The following is a 17,940-nucleotide window of genomic DNA, read 5'->3' as shown; positions in this document are numbered from 1 at the left end:
AAGCACTTTGGTAAAAATTATCGAGCACTTAGAAGTTTCCATAAAGCCAGGAAAACGTTAAATTTTATCATATTCTAATAATATTTTTTTGTTTCTCAGTGTATTTATAATTTTCAGTTTGGCGGAAAAATATCATAAAATGAAAGATTTTTAAAAGTTGAATTTTTTTTAGCATTTAATCTTTTTGTCCATTTATATTCAACTTTCCATCAAAGATATTTCGTTAGAACAAGATAGTATATTGTATAAAATTTTAGCTTTGCTTCGACTTTGAGGCTGTCGAACTGTGACTTTTTTCTTATTATCCTTAGTAATAATTTTTTTTAACTATTATTTTTTCAACCGTACTTTTTAATGTAATTATCAAAATTATTTCTCTAATTGCACTTGCTAAAACTAACTGTACACTTATGTAAATCTAAATATTTGATAACTAATATAAATAATTGATGTAACTAATATAAATACTTGATGTAACTAATATAAATACTTTATGTAGCTAATATAAATAATTTTTAAAACTTTCGTAATTTATGTACTTTAATTAGATCTTTCAAAAAACATAGTCTGTTTCTAAGTACACTATTTTGTCCTTAGTTTTTTTGACGAAAATAACTGTAAAACAAACAGCGCAAAACAAACAGCATAACGTAGAAGGAAAACGCTACATCATTGTATATTTCATGAACTGTATCATAAAATTGAGTAAATTGAAATGAAAGAAAGAAAAATGTAGTAAACGATAATTTTTGTGGGATATTTTTTCAATCCAAAAACTATTTATTTATGCCACAACTAACAAATAAAATTATTGCTTTTATTGCCAAGCATGTACAATAACAATTTTTGAAAAATACCTGTTCCTAAATTTTAAAATCAACCAACATTCCATTTCACATTTTTCTAAGCGACAAAAATTCTAACTATTATAAGTCACGCTTGCTGGCTCTTAGCTCAAGAAAATTCTTAATGAAATATTTCAACGCTTCCTGTTATCCCGATTAAAATTAATGCGTCAAACGGACATCGTTCTAATCGATTAATCGCTTAGACTGTCACTTCATATTTCTTAAGTTGCATACCTGAATGGATTTTAATCTGCTAGTTTTGACAGCCGTCCTTCATGTATTTCGAACGCCGTAACCATGACAACAAAGTACACGGGCGCTCCTCCTTGAACTACAGCTAAGGTAGAAAGCCCTATCCACACATTCCCACCAATTCCGGGGCGCAATTATCCCCTCAGCCCTCCCGCCAGTCTTTTCAATTATGCTTCCCGCCCCAGAAACCTTCTCTTGTAAGATGACCGTCGCTTTTATGATTGCAACGTTTATCAACACAAACACACTTTATGGACTCTACCGCTGGTAATGATCCACCCCCGCACCACCCTACCTCTGTTTGGAAACGCTGAAGCGTACGCAGGGTAGGGTAGGGCAAACCGACCGATGCCTTTCAATCGTCGATTAATTAGGCCTAACTGTGGCGAATGTGCCCTGGCATGTGGTTGTAGCACAATGAATAGAACCCGTTTACACAAGGCAATTACGATACAGATAAAACGCGGTATTTCCATTGCAGGCGTGTAGGGGTTGCCCTGCATTTGACGCAGTGCGCCCCTTTCCTATTCAGGGGAGTTCGTCCCGACGTTTGAAGTGGGGTGCTGAGCCTTCGGTTTTGGAAAACGTAGAATAATGTTTATAAAATGAAACGATTTACTGAAGGAGTTTTGTGTTGTAACTGACAATACAAACCGTGTTTCGAAATCTTAATGATCTCAACCCACTTATTGGGAAACGTTAACAAAGAGTCCTAAGTTGGAGAGCATGGATTGAAAGAACTATGACTCTCTCGCCATTGATTGAATTTTCTCGAAAAGATCACGGTATAAAACTTAGATATGGAAATTATTCATTTTTAAAGAAAAATAACGTTTTTGGCTTAATTAAATCTTGCATTATAATGACAGTTTTAATCAAGCTTAAAAATATTATTTTTTTTTAAAACAAAATTAAGCGTTACTAATTATAAATATTTTTATGCATCCTTTTATATAATAATCTTTTACATACTCCTTAGTTTGATTATCGTTTCTTATAGAATGAGATTATTAATATCTAGAATAAAAAGAGTAGGATAAAACAAAACAACTGATTGCCTCTAATCTTTCTTTATTTATTATTTTTGTTCTTCGGAGTGTATTACAAATGTAATTTTTCACTCTGAAAGCACCAGTGGTTTGATTCATATCATTCATTAAATAAAACTGTTACCTGATTCAAAATTTTCCATTTTCTAATTACTTCTAAATGCAAGGTGTTCCGTAATAGCATCTCTTAATGTGCACTCTCCTACAATAATTTAAGAGACATTTTCAATGTTAAATTTTTTTTTAATTCGTCAAGATATGCTTAGAGGATTTTTTTTAATTAAAGAAGTGTTTAGTTCATACGATTTTTCATACTTTGCAATGAGGCTAAAGTTTTCAAAGGTTTGAGGGACTGACAATAAATTATGAAAAAAAAACAAGTATTTTAGAACGCCCTATGCCAGAAAATCAAGCTATAAGCTTGCAACTTATATCGATTACTTTGGTTCTTATTTGCAAGTTTTGGATAAAATTTCCTTAATCTAGTTTAAATATTTATGGAGATATGAAGATTTATAATAATAAAAAATTTTTTCTCTCTTATGTTTTTTCGATATAATTTTGAAAATATTCTGTAAAATGAAACAAAATTTTTGATGCCATTTAAAATTAATTACAAAATTATTGGTTTAAAGTTTGAAAACAAATAGTCAAAAAATGCTCAAGATGTGAGTATTTAAAGTGGTTCTTTTATACTGCGCATGCGCTGAACAAATTTTTAATTATTTTTTTCATTATTTTGTTGGGAATCGTACCTGGCAACTAATGAAAAAAATCTGATTTAAATATCTTAGAAACGTAAAAAGTTTCAAGAAATTTTTCAAGTAGTTTTTATACTTTTTAAAAGAAAGGTCAAAGTAATAAGGGATTTTTCACATATTTAATTTTAGTTTTTGCCGTCCGGTTATTACAAGGTAGTGTAATTTGCAATACGATGTAACAAAACCTATGAAAAACCTTTAATCATTTTGAGCTTTCTTATAAAAGTACTAATTTTTTTTTAAAATTTTGTAACAATAAATTTGTAGTTTATTTTAAATTGCTCGAAAAATGCTGCTTAATTTTGCTTCTTTTTTTTTTGTTACTGCAGAAAATCACGAGACAAAAAATTAGTTTTTCAAAAAAATGTTCAAATCTCCATAAATATTTCAGCTATATTTACGAAATTTTGTTTAATTATTTAAAATAACATCCAAAGTAATCGATACAAGTTTATTGCTTGATTTTTCTGGCATAGGGTGTACAAAAATACTTGTTTTCTTTTGTAATTTATTGTCGGTCTCTCTCTAGTCTCTGAAAGTTTTAATTTTTATTGCAAAGTATGAAAAATTGCATGAACACTTCAAAAGTCACAAAATAGTCCTCTAAGTATTTCTTGAGAAATATATGCTAGTACGTGGTAATATTTATTATGGAATTCGCACCATAAAATCTGTATTAATAGAGAGAGTCTAAATAGGAAATCATTTTCTGAAAGCCATTTCATAAGATTTATCACAGTATTTTGGTAAGTATATTTGAAATCAATAATTCATAGTTCTTTTAATTTTAAATAAAGAAAAAAAAGACGCTTTTCTTTGGAAAGCATTTAGTGGTTCAAAAATGACATGTTTTGAAAAATCGGTTTCACAAAAGCTAAAGGGGATAGAAATAGGAAATTAGCTGTATACTGTTTTCTGTTTAAGAAACCAAAATTTTCTTTTGACCATGTTTCAAAAGTATATACCGAATTACTCAACAGATTTCGTACTAATTGCGAAAAATTAGATCAAATTTTACAAAGTAAGCACTATTAACAGCAACAAACTGAGTCGAAATGAGCAAATGCCCTTGAAAAATATTTTTGATGTAATGAACTAAAAGGCTAGCAAAAATATTATTTCTTAGTTTTTTGATTCATCAGCGGCATCTTTTGATAATTCTGATAGTGTGAAAGAATATAATTCTAGTATACCATTAAAATTGCTACACCAGCAAGGCGATTCACCACGAACGTAAAATTTGCAGGACGGATAAAGCCTGTTGTGGTATGCAAATGATCAGCTTATCAGCGCATTCATGCAAAGCAGGCAGCGGTAGCGACACCTATAATGTGTATAAAAGAAGAGATTTGAGTTTCTCGCACAGAAATTGAATTTGAGCGTTGTTCTTGGGTAAAAATCTTTTGTTATGCCTCGTGTAAGAAGGATAAATGCCTACCAGCACGTGTGTGAGTTTGATCGAGGTTGAATTGTGGCCTACCGGGACTGCAGTTTATCATACCGAAGTATTGCTGCTCGCGTTGGTCGAGATCCCATGACTGTTAGCAGAATATGGAATCTATGGATTCATGACGGTAATATGGAACGCCGTGCAGGATCTCAGCTACCCCCATCACTAACAGCTGAGAAGACAGATATGTTATCCGTATAGCCTTAAGGGATCGTACAGCTACGTCATGAACCCTGAGTCAATAAATTGGGTCATTTGTAAGACAACAAGTGTCTGCACGAACAGTTCGACGACGTTTGCAGTAGCATGGACTGTCAGCACGGCGACGATGGCTTCGGCTATCCTTGACGCTGCATCACAGGCAGGAGCGCCTCCATTGGTATGATCAACGACGAACCTGGACTCAGGAATGGCATTACATCGTTTTTTCAGAATACAGGTTCTGTATACAGCATCATGATGGCCACATCCGTGTTTGGCGACATCGTGGAGAACGCCCATTGGCAGCTAGCATTAAACACCGTCATACTGGCCCATCACCTGGAGTAATGGTATGGGGTGCCATTGAATACTCGTCTCAATCACCTCTTGTTCGCATCGTCGGCACTTTGAACAGCAGCCATTACATTTCTGATGTGTTAGGGCCAGTTTCTCTGCCTTATCTTCGAGGCTACCATAACGCTACGTTTTAGCACGACAATACTCGACCGCATGTTGACCGCACTGTCCTGACTTTCCTTGATATAGAGCATGTTCACCTATTGGCCTGGCGAGCACGTTCTCCAGATTTCTCACCAATTGAAAACGCCTGGTCAATGGTTGCTGAAATACTGGCACGCCACCACTCGTTAGTCAGTACGGTCGATGAATTGTTGCATAATGTTGAAGCTGCATGGAATGCTGTACTATCTACCATGCTATCCAATCTCTGTTCAACTGGATGCCCAGGAGATTAACTGCTGTTATTGCTGCCAGTGGAGGCTGCTCTGAGTACTGACTCCTCAGGATCCCAGGACCTATACATCCAAATATCCTGAAAAGTTAGTTACTTCTTTTTTCAACTATAATGTATGTGCACAATAAATGTCATTCTGTTACTTGCATTCCATCCTGATGTAACAATTTTAATGACCAGTAGTGTATTTTCAAATTTATCAAAAATATTAATAAACTAGTGGGCTGCGCCCCCTGCTCGCTAACGCTCGCCCCCGAAAGTTGTAACGCAATCTTATATGGTTTGCTTCGCAAATCAAGCTCGCTTCGCTCGCTACTAACTTAGGTACATTGCAAATACATAAAATTCTAAGAATTCAAAACAATCATTCAAATCCATTTAACAACTTATTTTTTTTTTAAAAAAAATTGCAACTTTTTAGTAAATACTAAGTCATTAAAGTAAATTTGAATTCCAATAAATGACTTGTAATTCGTTAAACCTATTAGAAATGTGCTATAGTATAAAATCTTAAAGCGTAACAGCACGACTGAGACTCATTTTTCAATGAATAACTAATAACAATAATAAAACAAATAAATTCGTGATATAAATTAAAAAATTGTCAAATAAATTCGTAATATATAAATTCGTGAAAAAAAGCGCTTTCGACAAAATACTAAAATAGAGATCTATCGACAAAGACTACTCACTTCTGCCTAGCTTAATAGTATGAGATTGCCGCAGCTGATAGGGTGAATTTCGGAAGAGATCACATTTGGTGAGAATGCTCTCTCTGGTTATTTCCGTTTCCGTTTTTAAAAGCGCTATATGTTGAGCCAGAGAGAGGCACGTGACATTTTTAGCGGCAATCATTGGTCGATTTTCTAGCATTGCCATTCGGGGAGTTGTAATAAGGCTTTTTTTGTTGCCTTGAAAACAGGTTTTGGTATTAAATCAGTAAAAGCTAAGAATTTTGCCCTGACAAATTCAAACTCCACTTCCCTATCGCTCCATATTTTCTCTTCATTTCACAAATGTCTTCAATATTTTGAAAAACCACCTTAAGCCTCATAATACGACAGTACATAACTTTTTATAGTTATTTTCTTATTACTCCAGAACCTTTAATTTATTTGCGTCTGATTTAAAATAATTATTGTGTTTTTAATTTTTTTTTTTTTTTTTTTTGCAATTTAAACTTATGAGATCTTTTCACTGATAAGTGAGGTTATTTCTTTATAACCTCACTAATAGGTGAACGGATATAATTCACTTATTAGTGAGGATAATGGCCACATATACAGCACAATTGTCACAATGACAATGAAATTTTTTTTTTGAAGACACTTTTATTTCATACGATCATTAAGGCTAAGTTTCAGAACAAAATTGAATACATAAGGCATTTCTTTCATTTTGTTTAAATAAAAATACTTCCATAATCTTTTCGCAGTTTTTTTATTCTTGTGTCTTAGGACTACTGACTGTACTTGTTCATAGTACAGAAACTGTTTTATGTCATCCGAAATTCTTGCTTATGCTCACTACTTTGTTATTGTTGTTGTACTGTGTGTCTGAATCTCCTTTCTGTCTGAAATATTTAGATGTAAATTGATGTAAAACTTCTGCTACAGTAGATTGCTGCAGTACTCTCTTTTAAGCTCACTTTAAATAAATATCTTAATTTGAGCCAGTCAAAGAGAAGGGAATATGAAGGGATTCGAACATAATAATTACAGGTAACTTGTTTAAAAACTTCATTTCTGAAGGAAAATATGCAAATTAGAAGTAACAATCGACATTTTTCAATCGCTCAAAAACAGGTGACATTTTCAAGACTTGACAGACGCCTGTTCGAGTCGTCTGAAAATGGGTGACTGTTTTTGAGCTCTTGAAACATGTTGACTGTCATTTCCTATTTGTATATTTGTAAAGCAAATGAAGTTTTTAATTAAGTAATATCTTACAGCTTCAGTTTCTAGGGATTATTTATTTAATAACAAGGTCACATTTACAAATTGTTAAGATAAGCATTTTTGGCAAAAAAATACATGCATACAGTAAAATGCTTCTCTGCATTATGTTACATATTGAAAGTTCTAGGAACTTAAACGCTTATGAGTAACAATGCTATGGATTAGTTTGGGGTAAAAGTATGAACTTTCGAAAAAGTATAACTAAAACTGCCTAAGGCCATTCATATGTAATGTAAAATTCTTCCAGCAGAGAAAAAACGTAACCTATATGTAAAATGGAAGAGAAAATGTTGCATTCGAGTAAGAAGAAGAGAAATGCGTTGCATCTATGTAATAAATGAAAGCAGTGCGTAATATCCCATGTAGCAAAATGTAGAGCATTCTTGTAAGAGAACATATACATACGCAAGGAAGAGAATATATTACATACACGTAAGAGGAAAGAGAATGCGTAACTTTTATGTAACAAATAAAATAATTTGTAGCATCTATATAACAAGGAAAATAAATATGTTGCATCTATGTAATAAATGAACAGAATGTGAAGTATCCCATGTAACAGAATTTAGAACATTCATGTAAGAGGACATATACAAATGCAAGGAAGAGAAAATATTTCACCCATGTAAGAAGAAAGAGAATGTGTAACTTTTATGTAACAAGGAAGAGAATATGTAATTTTTTGGTAACAAGGAGGAGAATGTGAAGCATACATATAACAAGGAAAAGAAATACGTTACATCTATATAATAAAAAAGGGAATGTGTAGCATCCCATGCAACAAAGTGAAGAGCATCCATGTAAGAGAACACACGCAAGAAATAGAGCATATTACATCCATGTAAGAAAAATAGAATGTGTAACTTTTCTGTAACAAGGAAGAGAATTTGTAACTTATATGTAAAAAGAATTTCAAGTTACTTATGATTTAGGAATCGAAAATAAACGGGAATTACGATGGAACGGTAACGAAATTTTAATTCCGACCTGAATCAAAGCTTTCCGAGAAATACGACGATTCCAGGATAGAATTTAAACCGAATTTAACTGAAACAAAAAATTTCCAAGAAATCATTTGAAGTTCAAAGAAATTTTCTTTTCAAAAGTGGAAAAATAATCCAGCACTAAGTTTAGGATTTGTTCCTAAATTAATTTCACAATATCCACCATACAGTCCTATTTTAGCTTTTTGGCGATAAAGAGGGAAAAAAAAGTAATCTTTAGATTTACCTCAAGGGCATGTCTTACTTAATCAAAATTAATTTGGGTAGAAATTAAAAATTAACGCAATTAATCGGATTAGTGCTGCATTAAGTAAGACTGAAAGAGATTATGATGAATAAAGGTGAATATTTAAAGAAAACTCTAGTTAATATAATTATTTAAGAAAAGCAGCTTTATTGCCTAAGGAAGTTTTTTCCAGCTTATCTTATTTTAATTTGATTGCAAACTAGGGAGAAAAAAAACATTCAAGGAATCCAAATTAAATTAAAAATTAGCAATTACGCAAAGCTCTCAAATAATGCACATTAATAAATTAATTAAAAAGGTATTAGAATATTTTTAAAACTCCCCTTTGGCTGACATGGCAAAAATCTTCAATTTTTGAATAGTGAAGAGACGAAGTCTTTTAATTTGATTTATTCTAGATTTTTTAGATAAGGTCTGTTAATGCTAACATAAGACCTTAATTGAAACTATTAGTGTTTTTGTTAAAAAAAAAATATATTGAATTTAAGGCAATATAAAACGACGATACTGTATTGCATGATTTTATTTCTTTCTTTCGATTTAGGAATAAAAAAAATATTGAATATCGTTAAAAAAAAGTTTAAAAACGGATTTCATATGTTAACCCCATACACATTTTCCCATTCTATTGTTTTAAAACTTTGATTTTCTACAATTTAGATAATATTAAATACACTTCAATGTTTCAAGTCTTAAAATATTTCCTAATACTTTCTTCGTAAAACCCATTCATAATCATCAGAGGTTTTGTGTTGTATGATATAACACTCATAACACCATACCTGCTGTAGAAGTAGTGTGCTTGCCTCCGTTTTGAGTGGTGTCGCTGTGGACGAGCATATCTGGGACCAATTGGGATAGCAAGCTGGACAGCCGCCGTGTTTAGTCTATTTAACGATGTCTTTACAGAAACTGTGGAATGAGATAGCCACATGATATGATGATGTTGATGCCATAGCGAGGCTTTTATGATTTCCACAGATGGAACAGTTTCTTAAGATGGGAAAATATTCAATTTATTTTGTTCCTGCGGTGAAAAACTGACTAAATAAAATGTTTGAATGTATGACAGCTTTATTCATAAGAACTTTTATTTATTGTTTGTTTTTAATGGTGCGAAATCAGCATGTATCAAAATAAGCGATTACTTTCTAGAGGTAATAAACTAAACGGTGTCTTAATTTGTACCTGATGCAAGAAGAAACTAACTTGCTAACAAAACAAACAAGCAAAATCTTTAAGTACCCGATGATCCAAAATGACCGATGATTTGAAAAAAACAAGTAAAGAAAAATTTTAGTGGATAAAGTTATACAGTTTTCAGTGTTCCACTTAAGAAACCAGAGGTTTATTCTCACGAATTTTCAAAATTAGTGACAAAGCTCGCAAACAGATAGCGTTGCTGACTTAAAAAACTATAAAACAATGTTTTATGCAACATCTCAGACCACCCCAACTGAAATATTTACACAGGCGTCTGTTAAATATGCTCTCAGACAGCAGCACATTGTTGCCGTAAATGGTGTTTAGAAAGCATTGTCTTACGAATTGTACTTTAATTAGCAGTGCCACCTTCTGACGAATTTTGTAACAAATTTTAAAACTTGGTGGAAATAAGATTTTTTTCCTAAACAGAACGCAACAAACCATACATTTCCTAAGGTTTCTTTCCTTTTCCTTTAAGTGATTTTCTAACCATTGGTAATTTCTTTTTTTTAGACAATTGCGATTTGCCTCAAAAAGCTAAATAAATGCAGAGAAATTTTAACTAAAGCTATAAAAAAAGAATTTTGAGTTTAGTAATGGGAAAAAATTATCTTCACAGAACATATTTCCAGTAATAATTATCAGTTTTATTGTTATATGATAGTTAAATCAAGAAGCCTAACCATTTAACCCGTTCTCTAATTCGACAGCCATTGGTAAGTCTGACAATAAGCATTATTCTTATTAGCTACATCATTTTAAAAATTATAATTGAGTATATATTTCGTTTAAAGGGAGTCGGTAGGGCATATATCAATAATGCTAAAACTGACCTTTTTCAATATACCTTTTCTGAGAAACTACTTATGATATCGCTTTGAAATTTTTTGAGGATATTTGAGGCTAAATCAGTTGTATACTGTAATAATGTTTAGCGGTAACAGGAAAATTTGAGTTATGAAAGATTCTTGCACAAAAAGGATGAAACTTTTTAAAAAAATTAAAAGTTCTCACTTCATAAATTTTTAAAAAAAATTCTGCCTAAGATATATATTAACAATTATCACAGTGCAAACGAGTGTATGTAAATATTCTGCGGGAAAAAAAACTGAAGCAATATCTTGTTCAGATGCTGAGAAAAGATACATCGAATAAGGTCAGTTCTAGCATTATTGGTGTATGCTCTATCGACTCCCCTTTACCCTTTGCTTACGGCGCTTAGTATGATGAAGCCCGTCACTCTGGTCCACCTGTAATACCAGCCGTAAAGGAAGGTTAATTGTAGCGCAAGAATCTATATATATATTTCACTTATATGGTACTTTAAATTTGGGTTATTGTCTATCAGTTGACAACACTATAGTTATTATTCATTTTGTCAAGGTTATTTTAAGTAATAATTTAGTACTAAAAAATTATTTATGTGTTAAGTACTTACTTAAATTAATTTTAGGTTGCCTTAAGTACTAATTTAAGTACTGTTGAATAGTTAGTTATACTTTAAGTATTCACGTAGAATAATTTTGTATTTTTATAGAAATAAAAATTTAATTACAAAGTGATTATTTAGATTTTTCTTTTGAATCCTTTCTAAAAAATCGCTGTAAAAATTTTAAACAAAAACGGTGCTGTTGCTCCGCATACTGTCATATCAAATATTGGTGACGGAGCTTTCCTTTTTCAAGCAATAACATATATACTATACGACGCTCAAGTTATGACTCGAGAGGTGCGTGAGGAAGTAGTACAGCAGCACGAAATGGAGCATTGGGATGAGTTTTCTATTTCATCTCATGAAAGAGATAGAAATAGTTTTAATACTTCTACTACTTATTAGGCTGAAATGCCCCAACTCATATCTATGGGGGTTTGTTTTATTCATTGGCTAAAGGACAAATTTTAAATTATTTCATAAATTCAATATAGAGAGAACTTTTACAATAACTCGGTCATCTCTTTTAAACGTTTAAGATTGAAATCAAAGCTAGCGGGCAACAGCTAGACAGTGGGAAAAAAATGGTTAAAATGTTGTTTGAAATTAATTAAGGTATCAGGATTGGAGGAGAAGTACTAGAATCAAAATATTTAAATACAATCATGCTGTGCATACCATTATAGTTTTGTATTGTACGAGAAAATTTTGAATGGTGAACAAATTGGTCGCTGAATTGTTGGTGACAAGTATTTTTTAGTAAATGTTATATAGAGAGGCTCAGAGGATAGAGCATTCGCTTTCTAATGAGGGGAACCGGGTACCAATCCCAGCGATGCCTGGTTGATACGAATTCCGCCCCCAGTTCGCACCGACTACAGTGCTGACGTAAAATATCCTCGGTGGTAGACGGATCATTGGTTAAAATCTCCTGGCCATCAGGCTAATTCTGGGAGGTTTTCGTTGTTGTTGTTGTTGTAGTTCATTTACGTCGCACTAGAGCTGCACAATGGGCTATTGGCGATGGTCTGGGAAGCATCCCTGAGGATGATCCGAAGACATGCCATCACAATTTTGATCCTCAGCAGAGGGGATGGCACCCCCGCTTCGGTAGCCCAACGACCTGCACGCGAAGTCAAGCACTTTACGGTAGCACAGTTTAACGAGGACCAATACCGCACACCTTCGATCCCCACGCAGACTGATCCAAGTGGTCACCCACCCGCACACTGACCGCAGCCAGTGATACTTGACTTCGGTGATCTTCTGGGAACCGTGTCTTAACGATCAGTCCACTACGGGACGGGGGGTTTCGTAGTTTTCGTTTTCGTGTAACGCAAACGCGAGTTTGTTCCATCAAAAAGTCCTCCACGAAGGCAAATTTCTCCCATTACCTGATTCAGGAGTTTCCTTGTCGTCTGGATTGGGTTCAAAATTACAAGGTTACAGAATTGAACATTGGGTCTCAAAATTGGGTCTGTTGTTCAAAGACGGTTATAAAATAAAATAAATGTTTCATGTTTATTTATAATTTTTTTATAACTTTTTTTTTTTTTGATAATCTGAAATTATTTAAATTTAAAGTAAATTATAAAAACACATTTTTCAATGATGAAAATATGTATATATGTGTGTGTGTGAATTACGGCTTTAGCACTACAACTTTTACGCTAAAGCTTTTCCTTATAAAACGATTGCCAAACTCAGCGCTTTGCTTTTGACTTAAAAAAGAGTCATTCACATTTTTAATCCATGATTTATAAATTAGAAAACGTAAAAACATTTATTTGAAGCATTATAAAAGGAATATGACCGCATCAATTCGCTTTCACAACTTAATGAAAGTTATTTCATTTGAAAGTGTCACACTACAAGTATCTAACTCAAAAAGAGCTTTAGATGATGGGAAATATTGCTTTCAAGAATTCCATTTCTTCCCTTTAATATCGAAAAGTTCCTTAAAGGCCTTTTAGAATCCCCACTCTATTCACGAAAGATGAGTAGTTTAATAACGTTGCATGCTGTTTCTAATACTTTTCTATTCCCCTGTTATCGTATGACGCCTACGGACAAGAGGGAAAAATTCAAAAATATTCCTTTTCTCGAAAGAGAAATCCCTAATCTTCCACTTTTAAAGACATGGATTCTGAACCTGGAGGGAGTTATTAGAATATAGTCTATTTCTTGTGCAAAAGCACCGTCGAATTGTTTGTCCCTTACTCTAAATCTGAAATGCTCCGATTATTTTTGGATGAGGCATTTTAAATATTGTTGAATAACTTTCTGCATCAAATTTTCCATCTATCTTACCATGAAATGCATATATTAAAAATATCTAGAAAGATGTATCCATTTCAGAGGGAATCTATCAAGGAACATTGCCAACAATATAACGTCAAATAAAGATCAGATACATATTTCTCCTTTGTTATTGAAATACGCGTACATATTCCTGAATAATGATTTTCTCTAAAAGCTTTGAAATGAAAAAAAAGAAATCTGCTTGGATTCTAAAATACGTTTATATTCGGAACATTTAGATTCAAAAATGTATTTGAGGGGTATTTGACAATATCCGATTGCTTAAACTAAATTTCAATAAAACTCAATTTTAAACTTAAGTTGCATCAAAAAACTAATATGCTAATAAGAAAATAATAAACTGAAATAAAAATCGAATGAAATTGCGCATAAAAATTTTATTTTTTTTCTTAGAATTTTATACACAAATCGAATGTAGGCGACGGAAATATTTTTTAATCGCATCCATTTGATGAAAAAAAAATCGTAGTTTGTTTTTATTTATTTGTTTGTTGTACTAAAAATATTAAAGTGCAACTATACCAAATTCTTTATTTAAACTCATAGAGTTGAACGAATTACTAAAATTTCAAAACACTTTAAAGGATTTTATTCAGTTTAAACTTCGTTTCCTAAGACAGACCCTGAATTTTTAAATTCATGCAAAAGCGGTTGCAGAATCCCAACATTGGCAATGGCAATAATTAAAGGAATTTGACACTCCATTATAAAAGTAAAAATAAAAAAAAATTATTAAAAATTATTTTCCAATTAACGGGGTATAAAAAACTTAATTTTTTATGCGCATGCAAACCTCTAACTAGAAATACTGTATTTTTTCACTTGTGTGTGGTGAATTTACATATTTTTTAAAAACACAATAGAAGATTTTGTGTATGACTTAATTGTTATTCATTATTTTGGTGTGACACGTAAGAAAAGTAAAGTACAATATATATATATACACACACACACACACACACACACACATATATATATATATATATATATATATATATATATATATATATATATATATATATATATATATATATATATATATATATATCGGGACGTGAGTTGCGTTAAAACCGATGTTTCTGTGCTGCGCCGTAATCCGATCGTTCTAACAACTTATTAAGCTCGATAAATAGTAAATGCAAATAGCCACCCTTACAATTTCATTAATTCTCGTAACCGGAACGAAATGAAAATTAGGTTCGGACAGCTCACAAATCCTTCAAATTTTCTCTCAGATATCGTAAATTACGTCCAAACTTGTCCATAATAAACACGATATCAAAACTACGTTAGAGAGACAGAGGAGGTTGTATATCACTCTCCAAATCTCTAATCCGAACCGGGAAAGCGATGGCCAGCCGGACAATTGACCGCTGGCGATTTTGAGGTGGAGGAGAACCACCAATCCTCCCCCTGCTCCCCAAAATGATGCGTGTGTATACACTCATCCCAACTTCGCTCCATCCTTGGAGAAATACTCCTCTTCCACCCACGCCTCTCCTGTTCCTCCTCATCCCCACCCCCTCCTCCACTTCTATTGTGTAACCAGTCAACTGTTTAATAAAGGAATATTGAAACGGAAATTTCCTTCCAATCCGGGCCGGTTTTCGAAATTGGCCCCTGCTGCAGTGATTACCAGACCCGGGAGTCAACATCATTTCGTGGGGTGGTGGAGAGTGAGTACAGTTCGGAGGGGGGGGGGTGGAAGGATAAGTTCTATATTGAGCTGTAGTGTGGGACAGGGGGGGGGAGAATCGAAGCTGACGATGCCCGAGGGCCCAATCAATGCAGCTCCCTTCTGTGGAGCTGAAATCCTGTGCCAGAGTTTAATATCGGATCTAAACGACGAACCTAAGTACCCGGTGTGTAAAGGTAATAAAGTTATCCCGCCTCCGGGTAGATTCGGGAATGACCGGAGTTTCGGAATGGAAGGAAAGATATAGACTCCACTGTATCGAAAGACAGAGGAATTGTTGGCGAGTTTTCCCATCCTCTTTTTAGCTTTATTTTGCTCTTTGACTCCCTGATTTTGGATAAGCGTTTAAGGTCTCTCTTCCTCAGGAATGAGGGATGTCATTTAATTTCAACTCTGATGCACCCCCAAGGGTAGTAAGAGAGGGGTAGATATCAGCTTCATGCTCTTTTAGTCGGGGGGTTAGAGGTGGTTGTTGTTGAAGGAGGTGATAAACACAAAATGGGCGCCCGCGTTCACTTTAAGCTTTTGTCCTTTTCGATAACTTTGAATTGAGTCAAATGTCTAGTAAAAATAAAAGATATTGTTAACGACAATTTCTCAGCAAGTGTTTTTTTGCTTATACATTTATCTTCCCTTTAGAGTTATAACTATCTCATTTTGTACATTTTAAGTTCAAATATACTACTGTTTTGAATTTGATACTGATTATATTGAAATTATGGGTAAAATTAAAAACGGAAAACTTTAATAAATTTAGACTTTAGATCGGATTGCCAAGAACTAAAAGTTGCTAATTTATAATTTAAAATATTGCCTGAGCTAATTAGCTGCTATCTGTGTAAAATGTGTTCTTTTCTCATTAAGATTGCATTTTAATACGAAGTTCCGAGCATTAGATCAAAAGTTATTATGGTGTTTGGTTTTTATTTAGGGCATTGTACAAGAAATACAAACTTTATTATTTAGTAAGAATAAAGAGAATCAAAATTTGATTTCTCAAAATATAAATATTGAATATCTTATAATATAAGTACACAGTTTACTTGTTTATGCATTTCTATATTCAAATATCCTAAAAAAAGGTAGATTAGTAAAAAGCAACCAACACCAACAAATCGAAATTCCTTCTTCTGTGTTTATACGTAAACTTTTATTGTCATATATGGCATTACTTGGCATGACACTTGGCATTACTTGGCTACAAACAATTTAATTGATGGCCCGGATACACAAAATAAAGCAAATAAAGTTAAAGCAACAAACACCAACAAATCCAAATTTGTTCGTTGCATTCTTACGTAAACATTGATTGTCATATGTGACCTATAAAGAGATCATATAATGGTGATACTTGGAAATGAACAATTTAATTGATGACCTGGATAGCCAAAAATTTTCTTGATGCCAGAGATCAAGATTACAAAACGACAAGCAGAGAGCACTAGTCATTCAATTCCAAAATGTCCCCCTTTGGAGAGCGGATTATCGCCTTTCTTTACCAGGTTTAGAAAGCTAATAAGTGCAACGTTTTCCCATCATTCATGTTTTTAGGGCACTTTCTTTTTTTTTCTTGAATATTTATATTTTTTAAAAATTCGATATATATCTTAGAATTTTTATCTGGCAACATTCAATCTCTGGTTTTCTTATTTTTTTCTTATTTCTAATTTATTTGACATAAAGTAAAGCACAAATGTATACAATGAAAATCTCGAGAGAAAAATACATTTTTTTTATCAAGAAATAAATGGTCATTAATTAAAGTTTTAAAAAAATGAAGAAATTACTTAAAATTGCAATCATTTTCGAACAAATTAGAGTTTAGAAATAAATAAATAAATGAAAACCTCGCTTTAAGCTATTCCAGCCCGTCAAATTTGAGCTCTGTTGTTGCTCTTCGGTGGGTTGTAGATTTCCTGGAATGGCATTTCGTTTGTAAAAGTTAAACAGTTTATAATCTTCGAGATAAGAATATAATCCATTTTTTTTAATCTATTGTACTTTTTGTACATTTTTCTACACATCTTCATAATTTCAAGTTTCAAAGTTTTCACGCAGCAAAACAAAATGTAATGTAAAACAAAAACAAAAATACGAAGAAATTCTAAAGCATTTAAACTTGCAATAACTTTCAAACAAACTAGAATTTTGAAAAATTCGCATGAACAAATAAATACAATGTCTTGTGTAAACAAAAATTACTATATTTTTATATTTTATAATGATAGATAATTACATGCTATATTTATTATTTATATAATATATTACTATTTTTTTTTTATATATGAGCACGTCAACATTTAACTCTATAGTTGAATTTCTGTGTCCTGCTCGGTGGCCCTCCTGATATTTTTAACGGTAAGTTTAACAGTTAATAGTTCTCAAACTAATCATCTTATTTCATTACACTCATACCCTCTGTACATTTTTCTACATTCCGCAGTAATTTCATTTTCTCATGTTTTATGGTTTTTACTCAACAAAACTAAATGTTAATGAACAACAAAAACAGCGGTGGCATCGTTTACGATTTTTTAATATAGACAGACAGTTCAAAGAGAAACATATGGAAACTTTAGAACAGGACGGGCCTTTTTTGAGCAATATCATATAAATATTGTACGATATTCAAGCTAAGATTCGAGAGGTGCGTGAGGAAGTAGTACAGCAAATAATATAACATCGGGATGAGTTTTCGATCTTATCTCAAGACTGAGATGGAAATCTATATTATATAAAACGCTAATACGTATGTATCAA

Source organism: Parasteatoda tepidariorum, chromosome 7 (genome assembly GCF_982258835.1).
Source record: "Parasteatoda tepidariorum strain Cologne lab strain chromosome 7, Ptep-v5.0, whole genome shotgun sequence".
In the NCBI taxonomy this organism is placed as follows: Eukaryota; Metazoa; Arthropoda; class Arachnida; order Araneae; family Theridiidae; genus Parasteatoda; species Parasteatoda tepidariorum.
This window is presented reverse-complemented; position numbering follows the sequence as displayed.